General features: G+C 36.3%; 2 pseudogenes; both read left to right on the top strand.

Moving 5' to 3' along the window:
• Window positions 1-170: 170 nt before the first annotated feature.
• Window positions 171-14676, top strand: LOC142606995 (putative disease resistance RPP13-like protein 1; annotated as a pseudogene).
• Window positions 14677-18555: 3879 nt separating this feature from the next.
• LOC142606991 (ABC transporter G family member 7-like) lies at window positions 18556-24353 on the top strand (annotated as a pseudogene).
• The last annotated feature ends 2702 nt before the right edge of the window (window positions 24354-27055 follow it).

Here is a 27055-nt window from a genome sequence, read left to right as displayed (position 1 = left end):
ATGCGGGGTCAAGTCAACCACGCGGTAAGGTGGTCTCATGTGCAACTTGGAATGCAGGAACCTAATCTATTGACTAGAACTGCACCTACTCTAATTTGTTATAAGACCTAAGAACTGCACAGGCTTTCACACCGCAAGCATAAACCAATCTCTTTTAGTTTCCTGGAGTTACTCACTTTGTCAATTTATTTCCATTGCAAAAAAGAAAATCATGGCTGCTGCCCTAGTAGGAGGAGCATTTCTGTCTGCAACCCTTCAAGTGTTATTTGACAGGATGGCATCTCAGGAGGTCGTGAAGTTCATCCGGGGAAGAAAAGTCCCTGCTCCACTACTAACAAAGCTGAAGACACGGTGTCTTACCCTCAGCAAAGTGCTCAATGACGCAGAGGAAAAGGAAATCACAGACACAAATGTCAAAGTATGGCTTGATGAGCTTAAGGATGCTGTCTATCACGCAGAGGACCTTTTGGATGAGATCGCTGCTGAAGCTTTGTGGTGCCAAGTGGAAGCTGATTTCGTAACCACTACGAGTAAGGTACGTAACTTCATCTCTACTTCATTTGATCAGTTTGGGAGAAAACTAGAATCAAAGATACAAGAAGTCGTAGATAAGCTGGAAAATCTAGCTTCACAAATAAATGCTATAGGTCTGAGAGAAGGCGTTGAAGGGAGATCTTCCCATAGAGTGCCCACAACTTCTCTGGTAGATCCAGAAACTATAATTTACGGTAGGGATGATGATGAAAAGGCCATAGTCAACTTGCTGCTCTCAAACGATGTAGCAAGAAACAACCACCCTTGCGTGATTCCCATTGTGGGCATGGGTGGGGTTGGAAAGACAACCCTTGCTCGGGACATCTACAACAACCAAAGAGTCAAAGACCATTTTTCCCCTAAAGCATGGGTTTGTGTTTCAAAAGAATTTGACGTTCCTAAGATAACTAAAAATATTCTTGAGGCCGTCAGTTCAGAAACATATAATACCACTGACTTCGATCTTATCCAAACTAAATTAAAGGATAATTTGATGGGAAAGAAATGTTTACTGATTCTTGATGATGTATGGAATGAAAAAGGTGATGATTGGGAGCTCTTGAGTATTCCCTTTAAATATGGAACATCAGGAAGTAGAATTATTGTGACAACACGCAACGAAAGTGTTGCATCGATCATGCGCCCTATTCAAATTTTTCATCTTAATAAATTATCAGATGAAGATTGTTGGCGATTATTTGCAAATCATGCCTTTGAGAATGGAAATTCTGATGCATATCCAGAATTAAAAGAAATTATCATTAAGAAGTGTGACGGTTTACCATTAGCAGCAAAAACACTCGGTTGTCTATTGCACTCTGCAGAGGACTGGAAAAAAATTTTGGAAAGCGAAATTTGGAGTCTGCCTAATGATGGGGGTAGTATTCTTCCAGCTTTAAAAATAAGTTACAATTACCTACCCTCACATTTAAAGCAATGTTTTGCATATTTTTCAATCTTCCCAAAGAATTATCTATTCAAAAAGGAAGAACTTGTTCAGTTGTGGATGGGAGAGGGTTTCTTGCAACAACACAATAAGAATGAAGAAATGGAAGTTATAGGTGCTAAGTACTTCCTTGATTTAGTATCGTGGTCACTTTTACAACGATCAAATGGAAGCAAATTGTGCTTTCTAATGCATGACCTAGTCCATGATTTAGCTACATTTATATCTGGCAAATTTTGTTTTAGATCGGAAGGGGATAATAAAAACAAAATTACAGATAAAGCTCGTCATTTTTCCTACTTAAGAACCAAGTATGACATCCCAAAGAAGTTTACGGATTTGTGCAAAGCTAAAAATTTACGCACTTTCATTTCGTTAGAAATGAAAGAAGACGATAGGAATATGGAGTTCCACTTAACAAAGAGGGTACCACATGACCTATTATTGAAACTAAGATTCTTACGTGTGCTTTCTCTTTCACATTATTGTAATGTAGAGTTGCCAGAGTCAATTGGAGATTTCAAACATCTACGCTATTTAGATGTTTCTTTTACTGGGATCAAGAGATTGCCTAAGTCTACCTGTATGTTGCTCAACTTACAAACGTTGAATTTATCGGGATGCAAACTTCTAGTTGACTTGCCAAAAAATATGAGAAATCTCATTAATTTGCGGCATCTTTATATAAGTGGAACTAGCATAAAAAATATGCCAATACAAATGGGTCGATTACAATGTCTTCAAACTTTGACTAACTTTGTTGTCGGCAAGGACATTGGATTCCAAATTGAAGAGTTAGGAAAACTTTCAAATCTTCAGGGAGTCATTGTGATATCGAATCTCCAGAATGTGATAAACTCAACTAATGCTTTGGAAGCAAAGTTGAAGGATAAGGAGCACCTTAAGGAGCTAACATTGGAGTGGGATGCTGCCAATGGCATTATTTCTCAAAGTGAAAGAGACGTACTCAACAATCTGCAGCCTCATACGAGCTTAACAAAGCTTGTTATCAAGAATTTCAATGGCACAAGCTTTCCGAATTGGATTGGAGATAGTTCATTCTCAAATATAACAGTTGTTCATCTAAACTCTTGTAGAAATTGCTCTAGTTTGCCATCACTTGGACAACTCCCCTCTCTTCAAGACCTCTTCGTTTTTGGGTTTGATGAAGTTGTTACCGTGGATGCTGACTTTTATGGTAGTGGTTCTTATACTATTACGCCATTTCAATCACTGAAAATATTGAGATTTAAGGCAATGTCGAAGTGGGAGAATTGGTCTCCTTATCACGGAGAAGGCGAAGATGAAGGAGGAGTTTTTCCGAGTCTCCAAGAGCTTTATCTTGAAGAATGTCCAAAACTAAGTGGAAGCTTGCCCAAGCACCTTCCTTCTTTAACCGTACTTCAGATTTATGAATGTGAACAGCTTGAGTCATCTCTCCCAACTGCTCCTTCTATTCGTGAATTACAATTATTGAATTGTAATGATGCGCTGTTGAAAGAATTGCCACCCGCATTGCACCTCGACGTAATGGGATTCGAAAACCTGGAGTCTCTGCCAGAGGGAGTGATGGACCACAACCACTGTGTTGAAACGTTACTTATCTATGATTTTCCTGTGCTCAAGTCTCTTCCTCGTGGTAGTCTATCCAGTCCCACTACACTAGAATGTCTTAGTATCCGTAATTGTAAGGAAGTAGAATTCCCGATGTACCCCTGCTACTCTTCCCTTAAGCATTTGGATATAGAAGATAGCTGTAATTCTCAAAAGTCATTTCCTTTAGACATCTTCCCGAAGCTTCGTTTTCTCAATATCAAAAGGTGTAGCAACATGGAGTCCCTTTCGGTTTCGGAGGGACATCACCTAACTGATCTCCTAAGGTTGAAAATCTGTGATTGCCCTAATTTTGTAGCTTTTCCCAGTGGAGGATTGTCGGCCCCCAATCTCTCAGAATTAAGAGTCAGTAATTGCTCTCGTCTCAATTCACTCCCAGAAAACATGCACACTTTTCTTCCGTCTGTTCAAATTTTGAAAATAAAAAATTGTCCACAAATTGAGTCTTTTCCGGAAGGTGGTCTGCCATCCAATCTAATTTCTTTAAGAATCGACGACTGCAAAAAACTAATTTGCAATAGAATGGAGTGGGGCTTGCAAAGACTGCAGTCTCTTAAAGAATTACAATTCAGAAATGATGATCCTGATTGCTGGGATGTGGAGTCCTTTCCGGAGGAGTATTTACTACCCACAACTGTTACCCATCTTATCTTCAGTAGATTTGGAAATTTGAGAACGCTGGACAACAAGGGGTTTCAACACCTTACCTCTCTTCAATATTTGGGCATCGGAGGCTGCCCTAAGTTCAAGCACATGCCAGAAGAGGGACTGCCTGTCTCCGTCTCTCACATATGTATCGTGGAATGTCCTTTGTTGACGAAACGATTGCAAAGGAAGAGGGAAAAGAGTGGCGTAACATTGCTCACACCCCCTTCATAGAAATCATTGAGCGCAACACATCAAATAAAGCCAATCAGGTATTTGTTTTACTTGACCTGCCCTTGATTTTACTTGCATTCTTTTCAATTGTATTTATTGACATTTATTTATTTTTTCTATAAATTGTCTATTAATTATATATGATTGAAAAAAAATACTACTAATAATAAACGATTTCTTTGACACTTGCTAATTCTTTGTCTGATTCGCTTTTTTACAATGTTGGGCTCATGAAGTTGTCCATCGATGGTGAATGGAGAAAAACATTTCTCTCTTGATTTTTGTGAAGAAGCTGCCAAAGTATGACAGGATTCATGCTCAGTTACCTGTTCTTTGTTAAACCAATGCTTTCAAAGTGAAAATGGAAAAGTGCGCAACTCAAAATTCATGCACAGCTACGTATTCTAGTGAACCAGTTAAGTATCCATTTGATTTAATGATTTGCTTACTTAGAAAATAAGAAAAATTGCTTGAACATTTGTTAAATGATGTTTATTTGACTGATGTAGATCCCCTGTACATGCAAGGTTAATTTCACCACTTGGTAAGATTCTTCTTTTACAATTTTACCCAAATGCTTCATGATTGGTGTCCATTTGGTTTTGAAAGCACAATTTTCAAAATCTTAATTGAGGGCTTGGTAAAATCTATGAAAAGTGTTGTTGCTGTGAAAATCTGTAGTACGAAAAAACAATTTTCTTTAAAAGTGGCAATTTTAAAAAACACCGACTTCCCATGGCTCACAATTTATGGATGCAGATAGTCCGTAGTTTTAAAATGCAATTCTCTTCCAAAAAACAAAAGCCAAAGGCCTATATTTTATTATTATTATTTTCCTTCTTCTCGAAAAAATAATCACAAGGCCAAAGGGGGGTCTTGATGACAAACAGATTTATTTAATCAAATTTATAGTATAGGGAGTAATTCTCACATTTGCCTTGTGAAATATGCAGATTACCTTAATTTCGTGAAAACTCCGTGGCTGTTGGAAAGTATGGCGGAATTGATAAAAACAATTTGAGAACGGAAAGGGCCAATAATTATTTGTTGGAGGCAATGTTTTGATTGAGCAATGCAGGTTAGTGTTCCACTGTGATTCTAATTGCCATCCTTTTATTCATTATTGTTTTAAACGAGAAATTAAATAGAATTTACCATATATGAAAGAAATTGGAATTGAAAATGTTAAACATTTTTAGAATTGCTTTTGCTTTTCAAGATTCAAGTAATGAAATCTCTTAGATGAAATCAGTGTTGAATACAAGTGACTAAGGAGTCTAAACAGATTCATTTAATCAAATTTATTGTATAGAGAGTAGTTCTCACATTTGCCCTGTGAAATATGCAGACAACCTTAGTTTCTTGAGAACTCTGGCTGTTGGAAGTAGGGCAGAATTGATAAAAAATTTGAGAATGGAAAGTGCCGATGACTATTTGTGGGTGGCAATGTTTAGATTGAGAAATGCAGGTCAGTGTTTGACTGTGATTCTGATTGCCATCCTTCTATTCATTATTCTTTTAAATGGAAATCAAACATAATTTACCATATATGAAGAAATTGGAATTGAAAACGTTAAACACTTTCAGGATTCCTTTTGCTTTTCAAGATTCAATTAATGAAATCTCTTAGATGAGATCAGTGTTGAATACACATGTGACTAAAGAGTTTAAACATATTCATTTAATCAAATTTATAGTATTGAGAGTAATTCTCACATTTGCCTTGTCAAATATGCAGACGACCTTAATTTCTTGAAACTCCGTGGCTGTTGGAAAGTAAGGCTGAATTGACAAAAGAAAATTGAGAATGGAAAGCGCCAATGACTATTTCTGGGTGGCAATGTTTTGATTGAACAATGCAGGTCAGTGTTTCAATGTGATTCTGATTGCCATCTTTTTATTCATTAAAAAGCTCTCTTTCACTTTCTAAGAGCTTTTTAATTTTTAAGGTGGAGTTTAGATTAGTAGCTCAATCTTTTAGAATTTAATGATTTGTCCTACATAAAGGATATATATCTCTAGTTTTCATTTTTTTCATAATGCTTTTTGTTTATCAAAACATAAAGGATATATATTACCACATAGAGAAGGATATTTTGTATATCTTATGTTCCCTAGTTTAATTCAAGTTACATCATCTGATGCCATAAACTACCAGTGGGTGCAGGCTAGCTAAGACTACCTCTATTTTACATTTTGGAATTGACATGAAGCCTCTCCAGAGGATATGTCTACTCTTGGTTATTACCTCTCTGTGGATGCAGATTGTCTTCCTAACTCCAGACAGCTTAAAAGGCTCAGCATGTCATTGTTCCTTTTGTCCTTTTTGTCGACACTAGTAGGATCTGCCCAACTCCCTTCTTACCATCAAGAACATAAAATTTAACTATGCTAAGACAAGGGTCCAGAGGTGCAGAGAGCGGGAAAACCAGTTGCTGGCTCAATATTGCTCAGGTTGAGGCTCACTGACTACACTACAAAATCTTCAAAGGTATCTTTAAATGTAGGGAATTAAAATTTCCCATATGCCCATGCCACTCTTCCCTTGAGTCTTTTGTTATATCTGATAGATATAATTCTCTGTCATCATTTGGTTTGGATATCTTTCCAAAGTTTGTAGTCTCAAAATCAATGTGTGGCAACATCAAGTCTCTTTCAGTTTGGGAGGGACATGAACTTGTTATCCTAGCTTTGGAAATAAAGGAGTGTCTTAATTTTGCAGATTCTCCCAGTGGGGGATTGCCAGACCCCAACCTTTCACTATTGAAAGTCCATGATTGCCTTCATCTCAAGTCACTTCCTGAAAACATGAATACGCTCTTCCCATCTCTTCAAATTTTGGATATTGCAAACTGCTAACAAGTTGAGACTTTTCCAGAAGGAGGTCTGCCAACCAATATGAATTGTTTTGCCATCGATTCTTCTGAGAAACTTATTGCCAATAGGAAGTAGTGGGGTTTGCAAAGACTGCACTCTCTTAATCAATTATTATTGTCTTCCTATAAAAAAAAAATATATATATATATATATATTATTGTCTTGTCATGATTGCAGGGAAGAGAAATGCTTTCCTGAGGAGGACTTCCACAAGTTTTAGTACTCTTTCTATAAAGGAATTTCAAATGAGATCCCTAGACAAGTAGGGCCTTCAACTCATTACCTCTCTTCAACTATTGTCTATCTCAGTATTTATAAAAAAAAACTATTATCTATCTCAGACGCCCCAGACTAGAGCAGCTGCCAGAAGATGGGATTTCTTGTTTCCAATCTAAGCTACAGTTTCGCAAATTTCTTGCCTTGACAAAACAATACCAAAAAAAGAAAGAATAAATGTGTAGTGCAAAATTTCTCACATCTCTATTATACAATTTAATGATGAAGTCTCATTATCTGAGCCAAAAGTGTAGACAAGATGAAATCCCACTTCACAATAAGGTACTTGTTCCACTCAACTCTCTAAGCCTCCATTTGATTTTATTTATGCTTCTTTCTAAAATTTTTTATGGATAAATAAATTCAAAAAATTTGTTAAAATCTGATAAAAAATGGAAAAATAAAAGGATTTCTTCTAAGATGGTTAGTCCAAAGCTGGAGATCTCAAGTATTAATGGGTTCTTTTGTAAAATTATTTCCATTTGTCAGTAGCAAGTGCCACAAAAGGCTTGGTCAAACACATGCATGAAGAGCAGTTAAGAAGGGAAAATAGTGGCAAAAGATTGGTCACATCTGCCGCAAAAAAATGGATGCCCCAAGTCAGGTGTTTATTCTACTTGAGTAGTTGAGTTTCAATCTTGTTTTTGCTTATATTTCTTTTTAGCTGTACAACAGAAGAAAAAAAAAATATAAACATACAACCAAATGTTTGTAATTGAAATTGAAAATATAAAACATTCTCTTGAATTTTTGAAAATCATTAAATGTCCACAACTTAGACTTTTCTAGAAGGTGGTCTGCCATCCTTTAGCAATCGACGACAGCAAAAAACTTATTTCCACAAGAGTGGAGTGGGGTTTGCAAAAACTATGGTCTCTTAAATAATTAGGATTTTCTTAAATAGTGATATTGATTGCTGGGATGAGGAGTCCTTTTTGGACGAGTATTTCTGTTTCTCTTCTTTTTGCCGTTTTGCCTTCCTATTTTTCTTTTGGAGGTGCAGATGAAACATATCTAGCTACCTTGTTCTCAACTATGTCACAACTTGATTTGAAATTTTTACAAGGAAAGAGTCCCATGAATTTTTTTTATTTCTACTATGTCACTCTAGTATTGGATTCAGTGTTGAATACACATGTGACTAAGGAGTCTAAATAGATTCATTAAATCAAATTTATAGTATAGAGAGTAATTCTCACATTTTTCCTATGAAATATGCAGATGATCTTAGTTTCTTGGAAACTCTGTGACTGTTGGAAAGTAGGGCAGAATTGATAAAAAAAAAAATTGAGAATGGAAAGCGCCAATGACTATTTGTGGGAGGCAATGTTTTGATTGAGCAATGCAGGTCAGGGTTTCATTGTGATTCTGACTGCCATCCTTTTATTCATTATTGCTTTAAATAGGAAATTAAACATAATTTACTATATATGAAAGAAATTGGAATTGAAAACATTTAAAGGTTTTCAGGATTTTTTTTTATTTGCTCTTCAAGATTCAAGTAATGAAATCTCTTAGATGAGATTAGTGTAGAATACACATGTGACTAAGGAGTCTGTATCTATTTCCCCCTACCCCACCTCACTGTAAACATTGGCTTTGACCCAAAACATAAAAAGACTTCACCTATGCCAAAACATTTTCATTCATCACAGGAAATTTTGAATATGTTCCTAGTTGCATACTTATATTTTCAATGATTTGTTGTGCCAATATATTTTCTTTACTAAGGATTCTATTTCACTGGCTTTTGGGTTCATTACAGTCCAACTGGGGATGTCCCATGATGTTGAATTATTCTCCATTTGTTGGTAGCTCATGGAAATAATATGTACTGGCTTAACTAATCACATGTGATTATGTACGCTCTATAAATAGTTAATGTATTGAATGATTTTCTTGCCTAATTAAATGTTGTATAATCGCAAACAATAAAAATCCATGCTGTATGGATCCTGCAAATTTTCAAAACACAGAATTTTTAAACACATTCTTTGTTGCTAAAAATAAGAGTTCGTCAGTCCTTATCAAACATAATTCCTTTTTGTTGATTTTTATGACGTTTGAAAGTAGATATTCATCATTTGGAGTAAATTCATAACAAGGAAAAGTTGAAGCATTTAAGAAAGTGAAAGGGAGCTTTTTAATTTTTATGGTGGGGTTTAGATTAGTAGCTCAATCTTTTAGAATTCTATTTCTTTGGCCCTACGTAATGGATATATATCTCTAGTTTTCATTTTTTTCATAATGCTTTCTGTTTGTCAAAACATAAAGGATATATATTACCACATAGAGAGGGATATGTTCTATGTCTTATATATGTTCCCTAGTTTAATTCAAGTTACATCATCTGATGCTACAAACTACCTGTGGGTGCAGATTGGCTGGCTAAGACTACCTCTCTTTACATTTTGGAATTCACATTAAGCCTCTCGAGGATAGGTCTGCTTTTGGTTATTACCTCTCTGTAGGTGCAGATTGTCTTCCTAACTCCAGACAGCTCCAAAGGCTTAGCATGGCACTGCTCCTTCTGTCCTTTTTGTCCACACCAATAGGATCTGCCCAACTCCCTTCTTACCATCAAGAAAATTAACTTTAACTAAGCTAAGACAAGGGTCCAGAGGTGCAGAGAGAGGAAAATCCAGCTGCTGGCTATATTGCTCAAGTTGAGGCTCACTGACTACACTAAAAAATCTTCAAAGGTATCTTTAAATGTAGGGAATTAAAATTTCCTTCATTCCCATGTCACTCTTCCCTTGATTTGATAGATATAACTCTATGTCATAATTTAGTTTGGATATCTTTCCAAAGTTTTGTAGTCTCAAAATCAACATGTGTGGCAACATAAGTCTCTTTCAGTTTGGGAGGGACATGAACTTTTAATCCTAGCTTTTGAAATCAAGGAATGCCTTAATTTTGCAGATTCTCCCACTCGAGGATTGCCAGCCCCCAACCTTACACTGTTAAAAGTTCATGATTGCCTTCGTCTAAAGTCACTTCCTGAAAACATGGATACGCTCCTCCCATCTCTTCAAATTTTGGATATCGCAAGCTGTCAACAAGTTGAGTCTTTTCTGGAAGGTCTTCCAACCAATATGAATTGTCTTGCCATTGATGCTTCTGCGTTGCCAAAAGGAAGCAGTGGGGTTTGCAAAGACTGCAGTCTCTTAATCAATTATTATTGTCTTGTCATGATTGCTGGGAAGAGAAGTGCTTTCTTGAGGAGGACTTCCACAAGTATTAGCACTCTTCCTATAAAGGAATTTCAAAATTTGAGATCCCTAGACAAGAAGGGCCTTCAAATCCTTACCTCTCTTCAACTATTGTCTATCACAAACTACCCCAGACTAAAGTAGATGCCAGAAGATGGGGTTTCTTGTCTCCATTCTGAGCTACAGTTTCGTCAATGTCTTGCTGTGATAAAAAAAATTTCCATATAAAAGAATAAAAGTGTGGCGCAAGATTGCTCACATATCGATCATACAAATCAATGATGAAGTCTCATTATCTGAGCCAAAAGTGTAGATGCGATCAAATCCCATTTGACAATAAGGTACTTGTTCCACTCAACCCTCTAAGCCTCCATTTGATTTTGTTTATGCTTCTTTCTTACATTATTTATGGATAAATAAATTTGAAAAATTTGTTAGTCCGATAAAAAATGGAAAAAATAAAAGGATTTCTTCTAAGATTGTTAGTCCAAAGTTGGTGTTCTCAAGTTTTTTTGGGTTCTTTTGTAAGATTATTTCCATTTTTCAGTAGCAAGTGCCACAAAAGGCTTGGTCAAACACATGCCAGAAGAGCAGTTAACAAAACAATGGCCAAGGAAGAGGGGAAAATAGTGGTGAAAGATTGGTCACATCTGCTGCATAAAAATGGATGCCCCAACCCAAATCAGGTATTGGTTCTACTTGTGCAGCTAAGTTCAATCTTGATATTAGTTATATTTCTTTTTAGCTGTACATCGGGAAAAAAAAAATACAAACATACAACTGAATGTTTGAAATTGAAAATATAAAACATTCCCTTGAATTTTTGCAAATCATAAAATGTCCACAACTTCAGTCTTTTCTAGAAGTAGGTCTGGTATCCAATCTAATTTCTTTAGCAATTGAGGACAACAAAAAACTTATTTCCACTAGAATGGAGTGGGGTTCGCAAAGACTGCAGTCTCTTAAATAATTAGGATTCCTAATTAGTGATCTTGATTGTTGGGATGTGGAGTCCTTTCTGGAGGAGTATTTCTGTTTCTCTTCTTTTTGCCATTTTTCCTTTCTACTTTTCTTTTGGAGCTGTTGATGAAACATATCTAGCTACCTTGTTCTTGACTATGTCACAACTTGATTTGAAATTTTCACGAGGAAAGAGTCCCATAAATTTTTTTTTGTGCTCTGCTATGTTTCTCTCTGCAGGGGGTTTTCTAAACTCAAGTCTTTTGTGCACATTCTTGTTGGAAGGGGGCTTTCAGCATTGTCCATTTCCTATATATTAAGTTCAGGTAATTTTGAAATTATAAAGACATCAAGTATTTTCGTTTCTTATTTGATGATTGATGCTTTCTTTTAACAATTTAAACATATTGTGTGCTTGATGTAGAACAGTGTAGAAAAATAAGGATAAAAGAGGAATGCAGGGATAAACAACAAACCCTAGGCTTCACCGCATAGAATCAATGTAGAAACCTTAAGCATTACAACCTAACACAAGTTATTAACCAAACACATAAAAGTTAAGGACGGGGGTGGGGTTTAGTGCCTAACACCTTCCCATCCCCAAGTGAAGCAGATCACCCATCTCCAATTTTGTATATGCCTTAGCCCTCAAATAAGTGACCCGCTCAATTTACTATCAATTTCACTAATATGTTGATATGTGCTGATGTAAATGGTGAATTATTTGTGCTCACTTTTGTTTACTTGAACCCACTTTTGATCCATCATTCACAATTACACACATAAACATACTGTGATCTGATACCAAAAAGAGAGAGAGAGAGAGAGAGAGAGATGGTGGTGGCTGGGGTTTGTTGTTGAGGAGCATGGATGCTTCAATTCTTTTAGATTGGAGAGATCAAAGAGAGATGGAGGTGTTTAGATCAAGATCGGATTTAGAGAGAGAGAAATTACGGTAAGGGGATATTGATTATGTTGTCTGCGTGACCTTGATGCCTAACAGAGGGTATTGGTTATCAGATCCATAACACTTCTTAGGCCATCATTTTGGCACAATTGAGCTGCCACAATGCACTTAATTTGCATACACCGTCTGCATACAAATTTACTTGGCCTCTCTTGGATATCTAGGCAGCATGCATGCAAGCATGCTATGGCCTTGGCTACATGATCACGTTGGGCTACCATGACCTTGGCAACGTGCATGTGGCCATGCCTTGGCCTTGATAGCATGCACGTGGGGTTGCCATGGGCATGCCAACATGCCCAATGGAGGTTCTTTATGCATGCTGAGATGCCCAAAGGAGGTTATTTCAGCATGCCCGCTTGCACGCTGCATCGCCTCGTCCCCCTCCCTTTGGCCAAATTGTGTTCCTAAATTCATTCCATTCCTAAATTCTTTCCAAGATTTCAGAGAGGGTTTCCAACAATCGGTTCAGCATTTTGAGCACTTTTTTTAATTTTTATGATTTTTCCTATTTTCAACTTCCAAAAATTTAAAAAAAAAAATGTTGAATCTGTACTTGAAAATTTTCCTACTTCAAAATTGGATTTTTCTTAGCATGTGTGCAAAAAATAAGGACAAGATTCAAAGAATTGCCCCAAAAGAGGTCATTATGTTTCCTCTACAAATCAATGTTTCCTAGCACGTTTCCTAGTGCTAGGAAGGATCTGCTCCTAGGTGCTCTTTAGTGGGGAGGAGTAGTTTGGCGATGCATGATGGCATCCCCCCATGTACTTGGCCACGGTTAGGCATGCTCAAGCCAAGGGAAGATCGCCCATTGTATTGCTAAGTGGTTAGTCTTATCTCAAGGTGGTTTCAAACGGTAGTCTGGCGACATTCATTGATCTCCTAATACTTTTTTGGCCTGAGTGGTTAGTATCTATGCAATCCCACTTTATGGTTGCATAGTCTAGTGATATTCATCGATTACCTTATACTTTTTTGGCTTGAGTGGTTAGTATTGATTGATGAGTGGTTAGTCTATCGCCCCATAGCTTTGCCTTGGTTTTTAGTGGGTGATCTTACATCACACGTTTGGTAGAATGTGACACGATTTATGTCTACTGTGATGAGTGTCCTAATAAGTTGAAAAAACATGAATTAAAACTATGGTGTGACACATGTATGAAAGCATGTGAATTTCCAAAAAATAGGTAAGTAATTCTATATATTTACTATTGGTTAATTTTGAATATATATATATATATATATATATATATATATATATATATATATATATAAATGCTGATGTAAATTGAAAATAATATTTCAAATACAGGCTTGACATGCAAGTTGGTGATATAACAGAACATGCAAATTTTGTAGTATTTGACAAGGAAGCAAAGAAGTGATTTAAAGTTCTTGATACAAAACTCTCCAATATGGAAGAAGAGGTAAAAATGAAAGAAATAGGTTATTTTTTTTAATTAAATTAATTCTGTTATGATACACTAATTGAAATCATTATTTTTTTAATAATAGGATGTAGATGGTGACAATATTATTCCAAACAGTATCAAATGCATTATTGGGAAAACCTACATCTTCCAAGTGAAAGTTACTGCATACAATTTCTTCACAAACAAAACTTTACGGTAACTAGAGTTTTTGAAATTGAAGGAAATGAACAATTATAGGTAAAAATGGTTCACTTATACTTGATTGATGAAGTTATAATATTATCAGTGATGCATAATGACATATTGCATCTTTGATTATAGGAAACAACAAAAAGGACTAAGAATGGAAATGAAGTATCCAAGGAAACAATTTGTACTGAAGTAAAGAAAAGAACATTTTTGAAGAAGTAAGCAAAATTGCAGAAATAAATATTATTTGGTTCTTTTTAAAACTTCACACAATCTTTAATTTCCTCAACAAGAAAATAACTGTTGTATTTTTTCTGTTTGCCAGATAAATCCAAAACAAGAATGTGGAAGCTCAATAGAAGTGTTAGATGATTAGCGAACTTAGATACTATTCAAATGAAACTTTGAATATTTAGACTTTAAATCAGGTCGTGATGTTGTGCTTTCTGATAGCAGAATAGAAACTTCAGAGCCTAACGGCTAGTTTCAGCTAACGGTCATATTTTAACTCTGCAGAAAAATGGCACCGTATCTCATTATTACAAATGGTGACGTTTTAGTTTTAAAGAGAATTCTTTCAGTCAAAGCAATACGGCATCGTTTAGCCTTGGAGCTTCAGAGTCAGTGTTAGCATCTTCTTTAAAGGATTAGCTGCTGAGATATTTTTTTGTAATTAGATATTTTTTGTTAAGAGCACATTACTCACGGGTAAATAGAGAACTATACACATTGTATTATTCAGTTAGTATTGCTATTATTCAATCACATATCACATAGATTTTACTCTGTTCTTTCTCTTCCGCCATTGTTACACTGTATACTTGTTTTCTTCACTTTCTTTTTTTTTGAAGCATTGTTTTCTTCACTTTCATTTTAGAATGATTTGAGTGTGGAAATATTTACTATTTAAGCTATATTTTTTGGAATCCACAAGGGGGCTAAGTATTTGATTTATCTACTTTTCAGAGCAGAAATTGACTATGGACTCACCCACCCCTTTTTTTACCTGCTTGTGGATACACTAAATTAAATGGAACGCATGATTACTTGTGAGCATTCAAATAAGACAAGGCATAATGCAACACTTGTGACAACCAATCATGTTCCAGATGGATTTGTGAGAGCAACTTTTTAATATCAAGTATTGTGGACATTGTGTTATTATTAAGGCTTCTATACACAAAAGACTCAAATTTGTCCATTGGGTCTCGTATATGCAAAACTTGCCAGTTTACTTACCAAATCATTCCACATTTTACCCGATCCATCATTCATCCAATTTGGCCATTTAAGGTCACTTTCAATACGTCATCCAAGGGGTTATATATTGAAAAACCTTGAAGTGATTAGTCAATAAGCCAAAAAGAATATCATTCCTTTTTTGTAAAAATAGAAGAACTTTTGCTCCAAATTCTTCATCACAAACTATAAAGACTTTAGTGTATTAGCTTGCATATTCTAACATTAATTACCACTAATGATCTAGCATAGTTACAACTTTTTTTCTGGGTAAAACGTGCCACATACTCTATCAAACTCCTAAATAGTTAGATTTATACATATGTTAAAGGTAAAAACATGACCATTTTTGCTCTCTCTCTCTCTCTCTCTCTCTCAAATACACCCAAACATTTGAGTGTTTTTTTTTTTTTGAGAAACATTTGAGTGTTATTATACCATATAACTTACTCAAAATTCATCATATTATTAATTAATCGTGCCTTAACATAGTTGGACACCATTAGCAACTCTCCTTCTTAGTCTTGCTTAAAAATTAAAAATTAACAAGAAAAATAATAACATCAACCTATCCTACATCTGTTGGTTTTAGTTAGTTTAACTGGTAATGTTTATGATAAAGAACAATCATCATATAACAAATGTCATATGTTAAAATTATATTGTATCTATTATAAAAAATGAAAAAATAAAAAAGCTGAAAACTAATATCATGCATTTGACAAATTACTAGATTACTGATGTCGATGAAATCATAACCAGCGTAGGTCATGTTGTCATGAACTTGGGCATCATGGGTGGGAGTGGAGGCTGTCATGTGTCATGGGTGGCGGTAGATATGTGGACTTAGTGGGGATAGTGGTCTAACCATTTGCGATCAGTGGAAAATACTTAGAATTTTACTAAGTGTTTATTGATCGTCCATACCTTCTTATAGTATGGACAACCAAAGTCTCTTTGGACGACTAGTAACATGCTTTGATGTCCTTATTTCATGAACTAGTGCACATTTCTCTTTTCTCCTTTCTAAAGACTGTCTTGGACGTCTTTGGTCTTGGATGACCCTTGTGGAAGAAGACTACTTGTTATAGATCACCATCACCTTTATTTTTAACTGGTTACGGTTTATAAGACACTTATCAATGTATTATATATACACACTTATATCACCTCTATCTTCTTCTTCCTTTTTTTTCCTAGTCTGGTCTCTAAACCAGTAATTTTTAATGATATATTTCTTGGACAAATATTAATAAAAAGACTATACTCTCATATTTTAATTTGGCCGCTCAAAGCTAAATTTTTTACTTAGCCAATGCGATGGTGGTGGCTAGGGTACAATCAAACAAAGAAAAAAAATATACAAAAGTGAAAAATGCTCAAACAATTTATTTTTTCCTCAAACCAGCATGGGTTTAACATATTAAAGTTATATTGTTTTGGCCAAAGTTCAATTGGTTGACATCTTATGGTATTTCTAATAGAGACATCTAGAGTTTAAATATTTCATCTTCAACTATCTATGTATTAATAAAGTTATCTTGTATTGAAATTACATAGCAAATATTATGCAGAGCATAGTGGCAACTTATGTGATAGCTACATGAGTGACATACGTCATTTATTTATAAGTCTATTTGTCTTTTATTTATCTTTATTATTTAATCAAAGTTAATTATAAGTCTTGTTGGTAATTGTTCCACCATAATAAATCTGATCATAAGGTGACGTGAAGTCAATCTAGGGAGTTGTCATCTATATTGAAAATTATCAAACATTTAGTTGTAAGCATTTATTTCACATGCAATATATTCACCTATAAATATCAACGAGAAATCAGAAGTAGGGAGAGAGTTTTATTCTAAAAATTACTTGCAAAGTGTTTTTGCTTTGGAGTTAAGTGATTCCTTCTCACAATCAAGTGTGTGACTTGATCTTGTTGAATGACATTTACTATCAATAGCGATGAGTTGCATCCGCTATCTCGAATTGAGTGACATCTCGAAACCATTCAATCTTTTCATTCGGTTGAATCTATGATTTTAAGAATATAAAGCAATTGTATGTTTTTCCATCCCTAGGCCCATGACAAGAGTGTAAAGTCTACTAGTAAGAAAAACAGGCCTTTTTTTTTCTTGATAGCCCATCTTATCCTCAAACAGGGACACGCGTCACTCATGTGCATCTAATCCATTATCAACATTTCACACCCGTTGGGCGTTCGTTCAATACTCTATACCAAAAAAACGACGCCGTCTAAACAGTTCTACTAATATTCTGAGTGAGTGAGTGTGAAGGGCAAAATTTTTTAAATAACTATAAAAATCAAACTATATTATTAGTTAGCCAAGGTTTGAAACTAATTTGGTATATAACAAATCGAGTCATTTGGACTCGATTTTCGAATGCTAAATCGACTGCTTTGAAGTCGATTTCAACATTATTTGTAGCTGACGTGGAAAGGTGGTCCACGTAGACATAGAACTCGAGTCCATTGGACTCGAGTTCTGTCAAATAGAAATTGAGTCCTTAGGACTCGATTTCATTTTGTTCATCATCTTCTCCCTTCGTTCTTTTTTCTTTTCTTTTTTCTCCATTTCAAGTCCCGTTCTCTTCTTCCCTTCTTTCTCCATTTCAGGTCTTGTTCACATCTTCTTCCTTTCTGCCAAGCCTCCAAAAATCCCAAACCCATTTTTCTCAAAATCCCAAACCCATTTCTCAAAATCCAAACCCATTTCTCAAAATCCAAACCCATTTCTGAAAATCCCAAACCCAAAACCCATGAACAAAACCAAATACAAAACCCAAAACAAATCAACGTGTTCTTCTCCTCCACTAAGCGGCGGCGAGAAACCACAATCTGATTTCCATGGCCTGAAGTTTTCGCCACTTGGGTTTGGTCAGAATCGGCGCCTGGGTTGTTGGGTACGTGTTCTTCTCCTCCACTGGAGCGGCGGCGGCGAGAAACCACACGCTCGATCTGATTTTCATCGACTGATTCGGCGCCCAATCCGATTTGCATCGTTGCTTCTTTCTTCTTCGTTGTTGATCTCTGCGTTTTGCTTTGGCGTTTTGATCTCTGGGTTTTGCTTCGGTGTTTTGATCTCTGAATTTCTTCTTCGGCGTTTTGATCTCTGGGTTTTGATCTCTGGTTCTTCAGCATTTTCTTCTTCAGCGTTTTGATTTCTCAGTTTAGGTGGTACAAAATCGAGTCCGTAGGACTCGTTTTCTATTTCACAGAACTCGAGTCCACAGGACTCGATTTCTATGCTGACGTGGACACCATACTCGATTTAGCATTCCAAAATCGAGTCCAAAAGACTCGATTTGTTATATACCAAATTTGTTTCAAACCTTGGCTAACTAATAATATAGTTTAGATTTTATAGTTATTTAAAAAATTTTGCCGTGTGAAGCGACAAAAGCTGAGAGAGAGAGAGAGAGAGAGAGAGAGCTCAAAACCTGAGAGACGAAAATGGTGGTTTTTGGCGGGAACAAGGTGGGCCAGGTGGTGGCCGGAATTGGCGATAACGGTTTGGGCCAGATTCTTGCCGCCGTGGCTACAGCTCTCCTCTTCCGCCTCTTCTCCGGCCCAGGCCCAGCTCTCCCGCCGGAGGCCGATCAAGAAGACCGCGACGAGGACGACTTCGCCAGAGACTCCGAATCCGGCGATTCAACCGCCGACGGTAAAGTCTTTCCGGTCACAATCCGGTGGCGCAACATCACTTGCTCTCTCTCCGATAAATCCTCCAAATCAGTCAGTTCCTTCTTTTCTTGAATTCAAAATTCAATTTTTTTGTGAAATCAATTGCGAACTTTCAAAATCTTAGACCAAAACTCGTTAATTATCATAGAGAATTTGAATTTGAATTTGTTGTTGTTGTTGTTGCACTTGATTGAACCAAATGAACATGTGATGGAAATTGTAATGTGTAAACTAAACTCGCGACTCTTTAGGTGCGGTTTCTGCTTAAAAACGTGAGTGGAGAGGCGAAACCGGGGAGATTATTAGCGATAATGGGGCCATCAGGGTCAGGAAAGACTACATTGCTCAATGTTCTTGCAGGTCAGATGATGGCGTCGCCGCGTGTGCATTTGTCAGGCCTTCTGGAGGTCAATGGGAAGCCTAGCTCTAACAAAGCTTATAAGTAAATGCCAAAAAAATTTGTGATAAATTTGTTGTTTTTAATATGATTAGAGAGGTTTATTGGTAATTGGCGTTTTTTTTCCCCATTTTTTGTTATAGGTTTGCTTATGTGAGACAAGAGGATCTGTTTTTCTCGCAGTTAACTGTGCGGGAAACGCTGTCTCTTGCAGCCGAGCTTCAGCGTCCGGAGATACCTTCGGTGGAAGAGAGGGATGAATATGTGAACACTCTCTTATTCAAACTAGGATTGGTAAGACTTAATGGACTTAGCTATGGATTTTGTGTATGGGACTCAAAATTTTAAAATTCTACTAGGAAGCAGGATTGAGTGATGAATATTGTTTTTGGCTTCTTTTGGGCAGCCAATGAGCTCTAACTCAAATGTTACTTCCTCTCCTTGTAAGGGCAAGTTGGAGGGTGAAGTTGTGGGTTTAAGACTCACCAGACGTGTGTAATTTTGATAATTGAATAAGAAATAACAGTGTTTTGGATAACAAAGTCATGCTAAAAGGGGTTAAGTGCATTTTTCAAAGTAGTTTCTGCTTTCACTTCAAGTTGGAAATGAATGAATTGGTGCCAATTGAACACTCTCTTATTCAAACTAGGCTTGGTAAGATTGTATGCACTTGACTAATGAGTTATTTATATATTTTGTACTAGGAATTCAATTCTACTTGAATCTCTGCATTAGAGAAGCAGGATCAGGTGCTGAATATCGTTTTCAGCTGCTTTTGGGTAGCCAATGAGCTCTGGCTCTAATGCTACGCCCTCCCCTTGTAAGAGTAAGGTGGAGGGTGAAGTTGTGGGTTCAAGACTCCCTAGAATCTAATTGAATAAGAAATAGCTGTGTTGTGGATTAGAAATCATGATTTAAGGCGTCCAGTGCATTTTTTTTGAAAATAGTTTCTGCTTTCCCTTCGTGTTGGAAATGAAAGAATTTGTTTCGATTGAACATTAATTTGAAATTTGTAAGCTTATGTTAATTTTTTATTGCCTTTCTATGACGGATTTGTTCTGTTTCTTTAAAGGTCAGTTTTGCTGATACCCGTATTGGTGATGCAAAGGTCCGTGGAATCAGTGGGGGTGAAAAGAAACGCTTATCTCTGGCTTGTGAACTCATTGCAAGCCCATCAGTCATATTTGCTGATGAACCAACAACTGGTAGGCATACCAATTTAAATTTTGCTAGTGCAATATACCTTAATGGCTCTCCTTTTTTTTTTTTTTTTTTGTGTGTGTGCTTACAAAGATGTCTACATATATTATCAAGTGACACTTGATTGACATTATAGTTTTAAAATGCTTTACAACAGATCAAACACAATTACACTTACATTTGGACAATGGGCGTGGTCAATAATTTTCAAAAAACCTTTCATCTCCAATAAACATGTAAACATGTCTCCGAATAAGAGTCTTCCCCCCCCCCCCTCCCCCTAGAAGAATATTAAATGTGCTGCACATGAATAATATAATTCAAGTTAGAGAAAACTAAAACCTAAGTTCACTCATGATACTAAACTACACGCCAGTTTGGCAGGGATGTAACTTTATATAATATGAAAATCTACAGCTGCTTTTAGAAGCTACCCAGCCTACCCTCAGATTGCTTCTCAAAAGCCACCAAAAAAGCCAAAACGCTTAAAGCTGTACTGTTTGATAACTGACAGGCTACAGGGTATCTTCTGCTTAAAAGCTGAAGCACCAATAAAGAAACCATGAAAGCTTATAGGATAGGTATAAAATCTTCTAATTCATAGCCTATGACACGATCTCTTGTATATATAAGCAAATGCTATTAGAAGACGCACTTGTTAGGGAAGTTCCAAATTGTAATCACAATGTTCAGGCAGCTTTGTTATTGTATATGTCATAGACAAAAAAGCTATCCTATTAGTTCCTGTAAAACTAGTAAAGAAAAAAAAAAAAAAAATTTCTTGTTCACAAAATTTACCGTTGTCCTTTCAGGACTTGATGCCTTCCAGGCAGAGAAAGTAATGGAAACTCTTCGACAGCTTGCACAGGATGGACATTCTGTTATCTGCTCCATACACCAACCTCGGGGGTCTGTGTACAGCAAATTTGACGACATTGTGTTGCTAACAGAGGGTGCACTTGTTTATGCTGGTCCTGCTCGTGAAGAACCACTGGCATACTTCTCTAAATTTGGGTTGTTAGCTGAACCTTGCTTAAAGCTATTGTGTTAATGTTATCTTTACCTGCTTCCTATTTGGGGGTAGGGGTGGGGTGGTGATTTTCACCAAAAAGAGGTGGCTTATACTCTGTGCAAAGTTCAGTAGTTGTTGTTTTTAGTCCTCTCCTGTTTCATGTGTGGCCCAAATCATATTTATATCCTTGGTTGAGATTCATCAAGTAATTCCATCTACATGTGAAGATTAATCCCTGGTTTCTCAATGGTTGCATAAGGATTATTGTGCCAAGAAATAATCTGTCCCATATATGGCATGACCCATAAACATAAACATAAACTATATACTGCAAATTATTTCCTAACCCATAAATTTGCTTGTTCAATGTCATGGACCTTTCACTTGGATGAAATGTATAAACTATCCATTAAATGCATAATTTCATAAACAATGCCCAGTTTTGGACAAAATACTACCATGTTTCATGATTCATGTGTGTGTTTCAAACATCACATCTTTTCCATTCATTTTGTCAGTACTCTCCTTTTAGAGTTCAAATCTTCTGTCCCACTTTTCCTGCTCCACTTTATACTCCACCAATAAAAACTTGCCACGTGTTCATCTAATTAATTAAATACTACTATTAATTAATAACAGTAGCATTAATAAGTCAATAATGATAGTATTTAATTAATTAGGTGAACACGTGACAAGTTTTTATTGGTGGAGTATAGAGTGAAGCAGGAAAAGTGGAACAGAAGATTTGGACTCCTTTTAGAGGAAAAATTGGTCATTGAATGCTACTTTCAAATTTATCATATTTGGGGCTAGTCAATTGTAAATGACTGATGACTAAGCTTTTGTTGTCCAATTAAGTACTGTTAAATGATTCAAATGCCATTTGGTTAATGTAAAGTTTGTGGAGCTGTAATATCATGGCTAGTTACTTCTGAAAGTATTGACTAATTGAAGGTTGATTCAACACGTACCATTGCCCAGATCATGTTAATCCAGCTGAATTTCTTGCTGATCTCATATCCATTGACTACAGTTCTTCTGAAAGTGTCTCTTCTTCTCAGAAACGGATCGATGGTCTTGTTGACTCTTTCTCGCTACAATCATCAACAATTCTTTATGCTACTCCAATTACCAGAAGGGAGGTTTCCAGAAGTGGCATGAAGTTAAGCAAGAAAACTATAACCAAGAAGAAGGGAGGTTGGTGGAGGCAATTCTGGTTGCTCCTTAAACGAGCATGGATGCAGGTTAGTCTTCCACTTTTATTGTTAATCAATGTTTCATGACACAAAGTAGTTTCTATCCTCAATTACTATGAAGGGTTTTGGCACTGGAGCAGCTATTAGAGAGATGCATATATGTAGTACAGTTGGTTTTATATAATCAACTGTATTGTCATGTCAATGAAACTTCAATTCCTTGTTCTTTTTGGTTGACACCTTTTCATAACTGACTAGGCTTCTTGAGATGGGCAAACAAATAAAGTTTGGGCAAGAATGTCAGTTGCATCAGCTATAATATTTGGGTCAGTTTTCTGGAGAATGGGAAGATCTCAGACATCAGTACAAGACAGAATGGGACTGCTTCAGGTGTGAAATGTTTCTGATTCCCTGGGAAACCCCTGCCCTTTTTTCACTGTCACCTTATATTGCATCATGCTTTTCAAACATTTATATGTAACAGTTTACTACAGTGCTCCTAGTTGCTTCATATTCCACTCAGTTGGATTATTCCCTATTTCTGGTCTGCTTATTTGACATTCTAAAATGGCATTTGCTAATTCAGTTGTCTCTAAATTTTGTTATTAAATCTTATGATAATGTGCTCCACTTCTTTCCAAGAGCTTACTTGTACACTCTCACAAAACAAGTCTAATAAAAACAAACCTGGTTGTTCCTCTTCCAATCTTCCAAATGGCATCACTTAAGTTACTCATTTGTTTCTGGATATATCACAAAACATGTCTAACAAGCAAAACCTGGTTGTTCCTCTTCCAATTTTCCAAATGGCATCACTTAATTTACTCATTTGTTTCTGGATATATCACAAAACATGTCTAACAAACAAAACCTGGTTGTTTCTCTTCCAGAAGGCATTACTTAAATCACTCAGATTTCTGCTTACTAGGTCACATTTTGCAAATTGGACTTAAATCTAGTGATTGTGTGAATGTGTTTGTTGGGGATGGGGGGTGGTGGGGACTTCTTCTAAAATCCATTGTATGAAGCACATGGTGAACAAATGAAGAAACGATTTGAATTTCACTAGTTGAATCAGTTTTGGTGGAGAGTGGATACCTTGTCCAAATTAAAGTATGAATAGCCCTACTGGCATGGCTCACCGGCCAAATAATGCAGAACACACAGTGGTTGACAGATATAAATTTCAGATAGTAAATATATAAGGTGGTTGTTTTCAATAGAATAAGCAAATTCATTAATTTAGATGATAATTACTTCCTGTTGTATTTTGGAATTACCTAGCAGTCGTCTATTTTATTTTCTACCATTTCATGTCCACTCAAACCTTCTTCATTGTTCTGCAGCTACATCCCTTATTGAAAATTTGATTGTATGATCTTAGCAGACTTAAAAATTCAAACTTTTCCTGTAGGTCTATAACTCTAGTTATTCCTAAAATTAAAATACTTTTTGGTTAATTTAAATTTCCTTTTTATCCTCTCTAAGGTTGCTGCGATAAATACTGCAATGGCTGCTCTTACAAAGACTGTGGGTGTGTTTCCCAAGGAACGTGCAATTGTAGACAGAGAGCATGCAAAGGGGTCTTATAAGTTAGGACCCTATCTGCTTTCCAAATTGATAGCTGAAATTCCCATTGGAGCAGCATTTCCATTAATGTTTGGTGCTGTGTTGTACCCCATGGCTCGACTCCATCCAACTTTGTCCAGGTGAGTATTATAAAGCTTTTTGGTTTTCTGACTTAAGACGTTAAGATGCAGTTCCACAATCGGCACATTTTCTAAATAAATAATGTGGGTGAACATGTAGTTTGGTCTTATAAGTCGGCCTTTTTATTTTCTGACACAATATGCAGCTTGGCAATTCCTCCTTTATTTTTAGGAGAAGTGTGGGTGAACATTGATTTGAAGAATTAACTTATGAAATGTTTGTGTAAACTATCACAAGTGGAGACAGACACACATATCCTGCTTTTTTGGAAGCTATAACTACTCCCAACAAAAGGCATTGGTTACTCTGGAAGAATATGATGAAAATAGTATAAAAAAGAGTTCCTTCAAAATTATTACTCTGTATTATTGTATAAATTGCAGATTGTTTTGTCTGAATAAGCTATATGGCTCTTCTTTGCAAAATTTTTAAACAACTGTTAGGTGAAAAAAAAGTTGAAATCCTAGGGAAAGACTAAAATGGTTCAACAAATGTTGTTCTACCTTTTTCTTTATTTCCTCTTTTTTGGAATAGGGGGGTTGGAGGGGATGTGGTAGGTAAGTGGGGAGTGGGACAGAAGGTGAAGACAATGCATGAACCCTCAGCACAAGGAGACCTGAAGTCAGGCCTGCATGTTAGTTACCACTTACTTATAGATTGGCCAGTGGGCCTAAAAAGGAGGTTAATTAATAATCTTAAATTGAAATCCTTTAAAAGAATCAATCAGAGGGGAAAAAGGGGGGGGGGGGGGGGGGGGGGGACCAGTTATAGTTTTCTTCAGGTAAGTTGAAGTGGGACTTTCTTCATGTTACATTGACACTACAGATATATAAGATGGTAATTTATATGTTGCTAAATAAATAGATGGGTCCATCAACTTTCAAATCCCCCAAAGGTGGATTTGCTGAGTAATCTGGCCATCAGATCAAGCTGTCAAATGCATCCATGAAACCAAAAATTTGTGGAAACTTATTAGAGTTGTAGTTTGTAAAGCCTTGGATTATTGCATTACAGTGTTTGCTAAATTGCTGCAAGCATGTGCTTTTATATCTTGGTGGGTTGACTAAGTGCTGTATATCTTATTAAGAGTTCTCTCTTTATAGATCATTCTATGGTTCACAAGGTCCTTAATTTTCTCATGACTTTGATTGTTGTGAACAATCTGATGACCGATGTTTTATAATTTGAATGATGGGGGAATAATTTCATCACAAGGTATAAAGTTACTGACTTGGAAATCTGATGTTCTAGATTTGGGAGGTTCTGTGGTATCATGACTGTAGAATCTTTTGCTGCGTCTGCAATGGGTCTTACAGTTGGGGCTATGTTTCCAACCACTGAAGCAGCAATGGCAGTTGGGCCCTCTCTCATGACAGTATTCCTTGTATTTGGAGGCTATTATGTCAATGCTGACAATACACCAATCATCTTTCGTTGGATTCCTCGTGTTTCTCTAATAAGATGGTAAATATGTCATTGCAGACATAATAGCAAAAAAAAAAAAAAAAAACAACCACAAAAATCACAACCACAAACTGTTTTGATCACAAACATAAACAGAAATACAAATCACACCTATCAAAAAAAATACAAATCACAAATAGAAATTATTTTCAATCTTTAATATGATATTGTTTCTGAAACGAAACAATATCATATTGAAAATTGAAAATAGTTTCTATTTGTGATTTGTATTTTTTTTTTAGTACGTCATCAACCAATGATTGATTAGCAAGATTCTACAAGTCAAAATAAGAGTTTGAAATGATAAATCAAGTTTTGCTATCAGTCACCAGACATGTTATAACATTTAAATTTAAATAAGAAAGAACATTGCTCTGTGTGTGTGTGTGCGTGCCAGTCCTTAAACCATGGACCCTTTGGTTTGAATTCATCATAGAAAGCCAACAAAATACCAAATAAAAGAAATGGAATCATCAATTGAAAAAGAGCTCTCGCATTAGAAATGTATTGTACAGGGATCTGCATCCAAACTGAATTACATGTGAGACAACATAGTATAGAACTAAAACGATGCTACTTCACAAGGATAATCACCCCATGGCTAAAATAAATTTAAAAAAAAAAAGGATTTGGAGGCTCTACGCTACAAGTTGAAGCAACGAAGAGATGAGATTGTTGAGAGGCTCTATGCTGCAACAACATCGTTTCAGTCTTGTTTTCAGATTTGGATTTGTATTGTGGTTTGTTCAATGATTAGCAAAAGTAGGTGGCCGGCAACAGTGTGTGGGAGCTTCTGTGAGAGAGAGAGAGGGGCGGTTGAGAGGTAAGGGTTAGGGTTTGTAGGTGGCCGACGGCAGTGTGTGAGAGCCTCTGTGAAAGAGTGAGAGAGAAAGAGAGAGGCAACTGAGAAGTGAGGGTGAGGGACTGAGGTTGGGAAATGAAATCTGATAGGAGAAAAATAGTATTTATATTTAGGTTTTTTTTTTTAAATATTGTATATGTATACAAGTCGGGTTCGGGCTGGGTATGCATATAACCCGGACCCGACTCGGACCAGTTTCGAGTTTTTTTTTTTAATCCATATCCAATCTTATTATTTATCGAACCTGGTAAAATTCAGTCCATTAGGGTTAGACCAGGCCGGGCTGGACCGAGTACCCACAGGTTGGGCTTTTATTGCCATCCTTAATTGCCTTGCTCAAGATTTTGAGTAACCATGTGCAACAGACACAAACGGAAAC

The sequence above is a fragment of the Castanea sativa genome, chromosome 8 (genome assembly GCF_040712315.1).
Source record: "Castanea sativa cultivar Marrone di Chiusa Pesio chromosome 8, ASM4071231v1".
Lineage (NCBI taxonomy): Eukaryota > Viridiplantae > Streptophyta > Magnoliopsida > Fagales > Fagaceae > Castanea > Castanea sativa.
This window is presented reverse-complemented; position numbering and strand designations above follow the sequence as displayed.